This window comes from Triticum dicoccoides, chromosome 6B (assembly GCF_002162155.2).
Source record: "Triticum dicoccoides isolate Atlit2015 ecotype Zavitan chromosome 6B, WEW_v2.0, whole genome shotgun sequence".
NCBI lineage: Eukaryota > Viridiplantae > Streptophyta > Magnoliopsida > Poales > Poaceae > Triticum > Triticum dicoccoides.
In genome coordinates, this window is record NC_041391.1 from 338,139,530 (window position 1) to 338,149,219 (window position 9,690).

At 46.6% G+C, this 9,690-nt stretch overlaps 1 long non-coding RNA gene across 1 annotated transcript in view; it reads left to right on the forward strand.

Moving 5' to 3' along the window:
* Positions 1–3,152: 3,152 nt before the first annotated feature.
* The window catches only part of LOC119325606, a 13,846-nt gene continuing 7,308 nt past the window's right edge, over positions 3,153–9,690 (forward strand). Inside the window, exon 1 of the long non-coding RNA XR_005157598.1 lies at positions 3,153–3,304. This is a non-coding gene — a long non-coding RNA (uncharacterized LOC119325606). The remainder of the gene's footprint in view (positions 3,305–9,690) is intronic.

Sequence of the window (9,690 nt, forward strand, 5' to 3'; positions counted from 1 at the left end):
AGGTGCGGGTGCCCGGGGGTTCGAGGTGCGGGCACCCGGTGTTCTTCGGGATGGGCGGAAAAACTGGGGAAAACGGAAAATTCCACGAATTTCGTGGTGGGAAGGGTGAGGATTGTTGGGGAGGGGCTAGATCCACTTGCCAAACATCAAATCCATGGACCAAAACAACCAAATCTCACAAGATCCAACAAATTGCAAGAAAAAGTTTTGGGGCTATTTTTGTGGGGATTTTCGGATTTGGACGAAAAACAACAAAATCAAGCTAGCAAATGGGGGGATGGGACTCCAAGATGTGAATAAACCTTGCTCATGATACCAAGATGTTGTAGGGTCAAACCCTAGGAAGGACCTTTTCACACTTGGAGGGGGAAAAGGAGGGAAACACTCAAGAACACCAAGAACAAAACTCTCAAACAAACCCAAATATCACATCCACTAGAGTAGCATACATGAGATCCACAAGATTACAAGATCAATACAATAAGGGTAGCACTAGGTAAATTCTTCCCACTAGGTGAGGTCTTGATGATCTTCTCCAAGAGGAGGCCTTGACAATCCAATGGATTCTTCCCTAGGCGGGGGCTTGATCTCCTAAGAGGAGGGGATACAAGGAGCAAAGGCTCACAATGTTTAGTCTAATCTTTGCTAACCCTACAAATGACCTAGGAGGTGTCCTTATATAGTTTAGGGGCGAAACAAGTCAAGAAGAGAGGGGTACAAGGCCAAAAATGCCATAAACGTGCGGCTGGACGGAGGGGGCCGGGCACCCGAACTGCTCAGGGGCCGGCTGGCATGTGGCCGGGCACCCGGGGGCCCAAGCCCAGGGCACCCGGGGGTGGCGCTGGAGATGGCCGGGCGGGGCGGCCGGGCACCCGGGGGCCCAAGTCCCGGGCACCCGGGGGTGGCGCTGGAGATGGCCGGGTGGAGCGGCTGGGCACCCGGGGCCTCAAGCCCAAGCACCCGGTGCTGAGCCCAGCGGCTTGGCAGAGGGGGGCCGGGCACCCGGCCAGCCAAGGCCCGGGCACCCCGGGGCGCGGCTGTAGGTGGCCAGGGGCCCGGGCACCCAGGGGCTGGAGGTGCCGGGCACTCGGGGCGTCCAGGGGGTTTGCCCCTTCTCCTCCTTCTTCATCCTTCTTGTTCTCTCCTTCCTTCTCTTCATTTCGTTGCTTCGAGGTCACTTGAGTCTCCGTCCTCTCCTTCTCACCATCGTCCTCTTGGTACCTAAGCATGCACAATATTTCCGATGATGGTAGAATCCAACTCTCATGTGAAACCGAGCGAAACTCTAAGAGGATAGAGTCAACCTCGTTCTGGATGGCGCGTGCATGTGCTCGTGTCATTGGTCCACTTGGAGCTTGCGGTGGTGATGGAGTGTCGTTGTGAGTAGTCGAGGGATGCTCCGCATCAAGACCCCTCAAGACCTCCTCAGGAGACGAACTACCGCCACTTGTATCGGCCCTTGTTGGATTTGGATCATGTATCTCTTTGTGTTTCAAGGATCTAGCATATGTGTAATCAAATCTTGTTGGTTTGAGTGATTTCTCTCCTCGTGTTTTCTCTCGTGTTCTCCGTGTTCTTCGTTGGATCCCCTCCAATCGTGAAAGATCGGGCATCTAGGGTTCTACCCTACATCATCTTGGATCAGAGCCAGCTTGCTCATGATATTGGTATCATGAGCCACGTTGATCACGAATTCGAAGTCCCTACCCTTGTTTTCTAGCCTAGTTTTATTGTGTTCTTCCCCAATTTTGAAAATCCCCTCAAAATTTTTCTTTCCTATGGAATTAGCAGATGAAATACACCAGGCAGATATGCCCTTTTGTTGTTTCCAATTATTCAAATGATTGAATCTGTAATTGCTAGTAACTGATCAATTAGCATACTGAGCCGTGGAACCCCATTGATTCACTCCTCGTATACGTAACTACACATTTATCTTTGCAACCAAGGGGAGGTACACCACTGTTCTCCTGCCACTGAGCTTGCTACCCCTTTAATTTGTACCAATGAACTTTCCCTAAAGACATGTAACAGGATACAAGTGAATTTGGGTATCAGAGGGGATAAGGACTTGGGGAAGAAGTAGAGCGAGTAGTTGGGGGAGGATCAAATTTCACTATTCATTCGATAATTCTCCTGTTACAGCTCATGGCATATAAATAACGCACCCAAGTGACACCCTGGCCCACACACAACTACTAGGCCACCACTAAACACCACCCCTTAAGGAACACGTCTGATGAGCTAACACACCTGTAGCTGGGCCTGGTTGACATCCCCTCTGCAGCAGTTGGAAACCACGCTTGAACATTGGCATAGTCTTCCCAAGTCGTCTTCTCTGGCAGCGAAAGACCGCTTGAGAGCACCTGAAGCAGAGCAGTGTTGCCTTTCTTCAAGAGGCGACGATCCAGGATTGCTGCCGGAGAAACTTCAGAGATATCAAGCTCCGCAGCTGAAGGAAATTTGGAGAAAACGGTCGAATGATCAGGCACATGCTGCTTCAACTGCGACACATGGGACACAGGATGTAGAAGGCAGTTCTACTTCATAAGCCACTAGACCAATTTTGTGAAGTATTTTGTAGGGCCCAAAACACTGGACAGAGATCTTCGGATAGGGTCTGGCAGGCACAAACTGTTGAGCATGGGGATGCAGCTTGTCATAGACTTGCCCCCCTTTTGGAAGTTCCTATCAGTGTGTTTTCATCAGCATATAGTGTTTCATAGTGTTCCTACCGAGCCTTGTGATGTTGCCGCTGGAGAAAATCATTGCACCAACTCGCCCTAGAGCAAGGATTCCGCATCTTTAGAAGTAAGATCAGTCAGAGAAGAAAGAGAGAAGTCCACACTACAACCTCGAACTAACAACTTGGTTTAATTTGCAACGTTGAACTTCGATACCGGTTGCACAATACCCCAAACTAACCACGTGGTGCAAAACTCAACCCTCCTCTCGGTTTTGCCTCGGTCAAGTGGTTTTGACCGCGTTGACTGCTGACTGGGCAGCGCCATGTGAGCAGTCATGCCAACTCAGCTAGGACTGAACTGAATCTGTTTTTTTTTTCAATAATTTTTTACAAAGTTGTCCCTGAACATTTGCAAAAACACCCCTAGACTATATTCTTAAAGTGCAATCGGGTCCTCATGCCCGCACTGCCACACCGCACGCTGGCAGGCTGCGAGCTGCTCACGCTGGAGGTGTGGACTGCAGCGACTGTCCGACGGCGTGGACATCACTGGTTGACGGTGGTGCAGTGGGTGGCAGACTACAGTGTGGTGGGGTGTGCACGCGCGCCGGCATTCAGGTGGAGTCCTCTCTTTCTCACCTTTGGTTGCTATTAAAATATGTGCCGAATATGTGTACGTGTTGTGCTGCAGCTAGATTTGTAATTAGTGGAAGGTTAGGTGTTTGAGGCGAACATGTTTAGCCTAAGCCTATTATATAAGGGTACCGTGGGGTAGTCAAATAGGCTAGACATAAGCTTGTAGGTTAAACTAAGATCACGAGAGGGACGGTCCGGCACCAATCTGAGTTAATCAATGCTTGGAGAATACATGCAGTGCTTAGTGCATGACAACTGGTGAAGTGGAAAAAAATATCAAAAAATGGCTTCCATTGCCGGAATTTTGGTATAACTCTTACTACAACATATCACTGGGCCGCACCCCATTCAAAGCTCTATATGGAATAGACCAAAATTTTTGTACAATGCCTACATTGGAGGATGAACTACACTCTTCGCTGGCAGAGCTTGCAACTGATCGTGTTGATTTTTTTGCTTCACTGCGGGAACACCTCCGCCGCGCACACAAGCGCGTCAAGGCTCAGGACGACAAGCATCACCATACGCGCACTCTTCGCTCGTCAGTCGACCATGCTCGAAGCTTGCTCACAAATTCTACAGCCCATTCAAAGTCCTGGAACGAATTGGAGCTACAGCTTATCGTTTGGATCTTCCGCCCTCAAGTCTCATACATCCAGGGTTCCACATGTCGCAACTGAAGCCATTCACCGCCAACAATAGCTCATGGTTTGAAACCATAGAACGGCTATCAGACGCCACCTCTTATAGTGCACACCCTTAAACATAGGAGGCCTCATGGAAGCAACAAAACCACTCGGGGTAAATTGCCTATAATAAGGTTTTTGGATTGTTGGAAATATGAGCGATTGACCATATGATTTTATTAACAAAAACAATAGATCAAACATGACTATCATAGCAGATATGAGACAAGTCATGCAATCTAACAGGGAGTATGTAAATGGCATCTGAGGTACTGAATATGAACAGAACATATGTAGAACAGAAGCTAGAACAAGAAACTATGGCAGGATCTTAAACAGAAAGAACACAAGGACGTACGAAGCAGCGACAGAAGTATTGGACTTGGGGTGGACTTCCTCGCCGGCCATGTCATCGAAGAGGTTGTCGACGTCGGGGAAGAAGTCGTCGTTTGGGAAGCGCTCGTCGGCATCCGTGGCTTCCGCGATGAAGAAGTCAGTAGTCGCGCAGAGGCTCCCCAAAAACCTTATCACCTTTCTCCCGTATAGGACTCGGAGTGGCGGTGTTTCGGAGGCCTACTGTCCCGGCCTGCGGTGCACGAGACCTTATAGCAGCTCAGAGCTTGGAACTCGGTGGCGAGAGGTAGACGATGTTCTGGTGTGTCTCTCTGGAGAGGATCGACCTCTCTTTTATAGGCATAGGAGGAGGTAGCGAATAGACAGCGACGTGAGGCGAAGGAAAAGAGGGACACGAAACAAACAACCAACAGCCACAGGGTGCAGCGTTTTCAATCTCCACTACAGCAAAACTTTTTAGCTCCCGTGTGACCTTTCGTTTACCAGTCATGCGTGGCAAAAATTTAGACATCGGCTCATTCCCGCAACCCGCGGCGTGTCGTGACGAGGCGTGGCGAGGCGGGCAGCAGAGGAGGAGCGCGCGTGAATGTCTCTTGTTCTCATGCTCATACATGTGGGAAAACATCCTCTCTTATAAGGAGGTCCAACTCCTACCAAACTAGCAATGTGGGACTAAACTTTAGTCCCACCTCTTGCCTTGCACTAATGGGCTAAGTGGGCATCTAGGATTTATTATGAATTTCTGAAAAAGCTATTGGTCTGGCCTAAAACTAGACTAAATTCCAGCAGTTTGCATGTCTTGTTTTTGGCCAAGCAACATATGTGAATGGGCAGAGGCAAGGTTTGATACTAGAGAAACCCTTTCACTTACGGGATAAATTCCTCACATTTTCGGCACATCAGAATACCGTATCGGATATCGAGGCTGAAATCAAGTTGGCTTTTGACTCCAGAAGGCATTTTTCTGCTTTTGGGATGGCATGATCAAAACTCCTATGAGGAGGCAATGCAGCTAGTTCCTGAAAAATATCATTATATTGGAGAAGTAGTTCGTGAACCATGGCGTAAGAGCTCTATGTACCTCTGTCATTGTATGAGTCGCTTCTTTTTTGTGTATGGCACACCAACTTCCTTTGGCAACATCTACAAATTAAGAACTTAATTTGAAAGCTACATTTCGACCCGGATGCTTCTAATAACCTTCTCATCTCACTTTTTGGGGACATCAGGCAGAGGGACGTGGCCTTCTGGCCAAGAGTATATCAGAACAATGAGTAGTTCGCATGCCGTGTTAGGGAATGTTTTGGTGGGTTTCCGGCATGTACCCGTTTTAAAACATGCCAACATGTATATATTTCCATCTTGTAGATGAAAAGGCAGCGCTCCTGCCGGTTGCTAAATAAAAGTTAGTTCGTGAACTACAACAGAATTTATGGTGTGTTGTTAGAGGAGCAACCTTATTGTATTGCATAGCCCATAGGGCAAATATATAGTACAATATACTTGGGGTATAAGGAAGGAAATCTGGACTAGTACGACTATGAAAAGTAGATTGGACCAATATAATACGGAAATGCCTAATGGAGCTCGAGCTCCATGTAGACCTTTATTTGGGAACTTTAGAATTCAAATTTTAAGTTTCAAAAAATTCTGAAAAATATACGCATATACATATGGATGTATAGTACTTGTCTGTGAAGTTCCATGACGGAATAATTGTTCATGCGAGCTACACAAAAATAACAAAACCACGTATTTCTAGCATATGTACTATTCATTATAAAATCACATGATTTTGTTTTTTCGTATTGGCTGCATAAAAACGTATTTTGTGATGAAATTTCACACGCATCTAATATACATCTATAAGTACTTGTGTATTTTTTCCAGATCTTTTCGAAACTAAAAAAGTTGAATTTTGAATGTTTGAAAATAGAGGGCTCCATGGTGTCCGAGAGCAAAAATCCACTCTCTATTTCTTTTTTTGAGAAAATGCAAAATGATTTTTGCATTTCACTGCATTGAAAAGATAAGAGAGAGTACATGCCTCCTAGGAGGTTATATTTACAGAGTCCTAGCGCATGATCAGTGGACATCCCAGGAGGCGAGCAAGACAACCCGCAGAGACAACCCGCAACCCCTGTGCCCCAGCTTTTGCCCAACATTTGGCCTCGTCTTTAATCCTATCAACTAGCGCATCTATCGAGGGTCTTGCATTGTCGAAGACACATTCATTCCTCTGTTTCCAGATCATCCAGGGGACGAGCAGTGTGATCGATTGCAGAGCTTTCATAGTGTAGGAGAGGTCTGTGCCTTTGCATGCAGCCACCATTCCATCATGGTAATTTTGTTGGCTGGCGGTTGAGCAGGTATATGCGCTCAGTCCAGGATGATGTGCCAAGTCTGCTTAGCAAATGGACACGCCAGGAGCAGGTGTTGGATGGTCTCCGGGTCTTGGTTCGCAAAGGAGGCACCTAGGGTGGTGCTGCAGGCCACGGCGGGCCAGTCTCGACGCCGTCCACTCTCTAATATAATACTCCTTAACAATCCCCTCATGTTTTACCAAAACAAAATAGTGATAATCCAAAATCCTTGTCTTCAGAGTGTCGTTGTAGCATCAAGAGTCTTCAAAAACCTGTTGTGTCTAGCCAAAGAAGGGATAACAAGAAGATGATGCATCAAAGACAACACATCAGTAGAAGACACAAGATAAGTTTGAAGAGAAGATGGGTTGTCAAAAGACGATGACACATCAACAGAATGTGTCATAGCCCAAGAAAACCAACGCTGGAAGAAGCTTGGCGGCAAGAGAACAGGCGTAGATCGGCAATGCAGAAAGAGGCCACGAAAATCTATAGAAAGGACAAGGACCAAAATAGGCTGACGGATAAAGGTATGGTGGACTCGCATTACATGACACGAAAAAGGGCAATGGACTTGGTGGATGAAGCGGAAAGTATAGAAAACTATAAAGCACATACTAGATCAGCTGCGATGGTAGCGGAAGAAAATAATGGCGGCAAGAGCCAAAATCAAGCAGAGCTCTGGTGTTGTGCACCTGACTGTGAAAAGGGTGGTCTCTCTGATCTAGAAGAGTTAGCAGCAGGATGGGCAGAACCTGTTGAAGAAGCACCTGAAGCTATAAGTAGACGCTTGCTCTCAATTTCTGGTAAGCTCTCTCTGGGAAGAGGCTCGCTCTTCAGGAAAAGGAAGCTTCTGTGTGACTGCCTGTGGGCTTGGGTGTGCTTTGTGTGCGTCGCGAGTTATGTAAAGGATTCAACTGTAAGATGGATGCCATTGTGCAGTGAAGAGAAAACGTCTGCATCTCTCCTCTGAACACATCCCCTCTCTCGCTACCTACTCACGATGGGAATGGGCTGACGTTACCCATTGGGATATTGGTCTGGCCCATAATTTCAAGGCCGATGGGTCTTCTGGGGTTGGCTTCATAAGAAAATTGGGCCAGGGGAGCCACCCATCTGGTTGGCTTCATAAGAAAATTGGGCCAGGGGAGCCGGACACCATCGGCCCACCGGAGCAAGCTGGTCGACCCAAATTTAGTTACCCAAGGTTGTAGTCTACCGTTGCAATGCACATACCTTTGCAAGGTTGTTACCCTGGTGCTTATATAAAAGGAATAGGACAATTTATTACCATATATGTTGTGTATGTTTTCTCTCCATTTTATCTACTAGCAAACATGGAAGCTTAATTAAGCGTGGAGAAAATTTAGGCCTCAATATGGTACATGGTCAGCCGTGTGTTAAATATCCTATTATTTTTTGCCAAGGTTTGAGAGGTGACGCACCTTTGTTTCTTCTCTTGCTAATTCATACACAATCTCTTGCTATTAAGTTCTAGTCCAGCTACCTTGATTTTTTATATATTACCATTGTTTTGATTGGAATAATATGTGATAGTGGTTTCTTATGTTGTGTTGTGGCCTATCTTGTTCAAAAACTTGCCTTAGATTATTAAAACAAGATCATGTTATTTAGCTTGAAACTAGCTTGAGATCGGCTCGAAATTGTTACAAGCTGAGCATGAGCCACTCTCTACAGCTTGACCTTGAGCTTCGCTCAAATTTTGGTACAAGTTGAGCTGAGCCTAGTCCAGCTCGCTCGAGCTCTATTCATTTGCAGCCCCACCCATGACTGCTTCTATTTCAGAGTGACAAATATGCTACCTTATGGTGCAGACGATTCATGGTATAAACAGAAACAAAGCTGCCTATCTCCTTTTTTTCTTTGAGCAATTAAATTCTAAATATCTTAAAAGGGCAGCCCCAGTGCATGCAGCTCCCGCTTGCGCAGGGTCTGGGGAAGGGTCCGACCACTTTGGGTCTATTGTACGCAGCCTTTTCCTAAATTCTAAATATCTTAACTTAGTAAAATTCCTTACATCTAAATCATGCTAGTTCAAATAATGCTGTTGTGTTAATTTTTTTTGAGAACATGTGTAAATGCTCTTTTTTGTGCAATCTAGTATTAAAGTGGGATGGACCATGTTGCCTAGTGAGACATGAGGTCACTTAGTATTGTACCATTGGGCTGGCTCCATGTCCCTGAACAGAACAGAGGTGCCATCAGGAACCAGGTCTGGGCTGGAGCAGGCTGACCAATTCCCATCCTGACTACGTACTCACCCCAATTCTTCCGGTCTCCCTCCAATTTCTGTGAGAATCCTTCCTTGGTGCCTCATAGAGAGGGAGTCGGTAGATGTCCCATCCTTCAGGCGGCTCAACAACACCTGCCCAGATCCAAGCGCGACCCCGGTGATGATGTCAAAGGTGCAGGCATTCCTGTGCTTCCATAGCATCCAACACGTGAGGAGCACAACGCTTGCAATGCCTTTCCGCTGTTCCTTCGGCATCCTTTGCTTTGCAGCGTGCCACCAGTCAAGAAGGGATTCACTGATATATGTTAGGCATGTATCCGTCTGTAGCTAGGTAGAGCTACGGGGTCACATGCAACAACAACAACAACAAAGCCTTTAGTCCCAAACAAGTTGGGGGTAGGCTAGAGCTAAAATGCATAAGATCTCGCAACCAAATTATTTTCTATTGCAATCAGCTCGAACGCAAGTTTCTGCACCACATTAGCCCACGTATAGTGAACGGTGATGATAAAAAAAACAGCCATAAAGAGACCCCGTATTGACCCTAATGAGCCCCATTCAATCTCACTCTAGCTCCACCTCTACAGCTACGGATGTGCTGGTCCATGCTTGTGTTCTTTTCTTGTTGTTAACGGAAATCCTACATGGCAGATTATATTATGTTTAAAAATAGAGATACATCATCCACTATGACAAACAATGTTCTGAGCA